Raw genomic sequence first — 2344 nt, 5'->3', positions numbered from 1 at the left:
TGCTCCTTTTAGAAGTTATCTGAACAAAAGGTAAAAGCCATATCCTAAGCATTCAGAAACTGGTGTGCCAGGAATGCAAACATCCATTTAGTAATAGCAGATTACACAGGATTAGCTGAGATCTGTAGTTACTTAACCTTCAGGTGTATCTTGCAGGGGATCAATCGACCTAGCCTTTGAATATAGTTTCAGCAAAGTAACACATTATAAGGGAAATGAAGATTAATCATGTCAGGAAAATTTCAATAGTTGCCCATATCTAGATTTTCAAGAAAATGCCTATTAAATCCCTTTCCTGTGAGATTTAAAATCCCTTTCTTTGAAGATATACTTCATGTTAAAAATAATTTAGTATTTTAGCAAATCCTAAAAAATCGTGTAGATTATTTATTTGCAGTAACACTATAAATTTTATTTTTTGCATTTGTTTTCTTAACAGCATTCATAACATCCAGTTTCATAAAATTTAAAGACAGAAACATATAACATAAAATTGATTTAGAATACAGTTATCAGTGTTACCACATACTGGTTATTTATAGACATTCCAAAAGCAAAGTTAACAAAGTCTAGTCCATAATTTTTTTTTAGGAAAAACTCTTCGCTCCACCATTGAAGGGCAGGACTAAGGACTCTGGTGAGAGCAGGTCCTGAGACTCTTCCAGATCCTCAGTGTAAGGTTTATCGTGGTATGTTTATTTTTAACAAAGGCAGTTACCTCTGTTCTAGAATATATTTACTCCAAGCTAGCTTCCCCAGCTTACACGCATCCAAAACCATAATTGAAGATCAACGGTCATTTCTTTTAGCAATATTAGGCGCTATCAGAAAACGAAAATTAAATTTAAAAAATAAAACTACTCCCACACATAAAAGAGATTCCAAGGATTTAGGTAATAAACATGTAAGTCATCTAACCTTCTAATTGAATGGTTATATCTACCAACCTAAACCAAAACCTCTTTAAGAAGATTATCGATTGTATAAAAATAGGAATATTTTGAGAAATATTATTTAAGAATAAAAGAATTTACACAGAAGCAATAGAATCAGAAAAATGTGCTCAGTTTAAATAAAACACTTTATATTTTCAGATTCTGCCAATGCATTTGTTCATTAAGTATTTACAGAGCACTCACTCTGTGCCAAGCACTGGACTCAGTACTAGGGGTACAAAGATGAATAGCACAGTCACTACACATAAGGAACTCGCAGGAAATAAGACGGGCCTGGAGTCCTGAAGAAGCATGAGAACCTCAACCCGGTGTGTGCTGGTCAGGACAGGCTTCCTAGGGCAGGTGGTACCTGAGCTGCCTCCTATAGGATGTACATTAATTTTTTAAGGGAAAAATCAGGAAAGGGGCATTGCAAGCAGTGGGAATAGCATGAACAAAGGAATGGAAGCAACAAACAGGAAGCTGTCTTCAGAGAACTATAGGCAATTCTGGTTGCTCGGGCTTAAGATTTGAAGCAGAAAGTTTAAAAAAAAAAAAAAAAGTGGGAGAGAAATAAGATAAAACTGGAGACCAGGCAAGAATGAGGTCATGAAAGAAAGGCCTCAGATACACTGTTAAAGAGCCGGCACTCAGCCTATAGGCAACAGAGAGGAATAAAGGAAGTTAGGCAGGGGAGTGGCATGTCAACTTGTCATTGTAGATAGACTTCTGTAGCAGCTGTGGGCAGGGAAGGCTTAGGTAAAGCAAGTGAGAAGAAAGAGGAGGCTTCAGTTAGCCAGCTGTAGTTACAGTCTAGGTGAGTGTGGGTAACACTTAGGACAATGCAGCTTCAAGAAACATCTAGGAGGTAAGACAAAGAAGAAGCAGAGATTGAAGATCAGCTCCACAGTTTCTAGCCCTGGGGATGTAGTGGGTGGTGGTACCCCTAACTGAGATGGTGGCCACAGACAGGGGGAGGAGATGGTTAGGAGAAGGGGTGGGGAAGTGGGAGGTGGGGGCGGTGGGTAGAGCTCTGATCATCAAAAGACCAAAATGCTTTTTGAATTTTTAATTTCACAGATGTTATGACTTACATAGAAGCAATCCATGATGCCAGGTTGAGTATAGAAAAACCTATTTAAAAACGTAGGAGGCCTGGTGGTGAAGTGATTAAGAGCCCGGCTGCTAATCAAAAGGTTGGCAGTTCAAGTCTCATAAAACAAAACAGGACTAATGAGGCACAGCAGTCCAGGGACAAGGACTAGAAGGCAGCAGGGGACAGGAAAGCTGGTGATAGGGAACCCAAGGTTGAGAAGGGACAATGTTGACATGTCATGGGGTTGTTAACCATTGTCATAGGGCAATATGTGTACTAACTGTTTAATGAGAAACTATTTGTTCTGCAAAAC

Source organism: Trichechus manatus, unplaced genomic scaffold (genome assembly GCF_000243295.1).
Source record: "Trichechus manatus latirostris isolate Lorelei unplaced genomic scaffold, TriManLat1.0 scaffold00071, whole genome shotgun sequence".
Classification (NCBI taxonomy): Eukaryota; Metazoa; Chordata; class Mammalia; order Sirenia; family Trichechidae; genus Trichechus; species Trichechus manatus.
Note: the sequence above shows the minus strand (reverse complement) of the source record.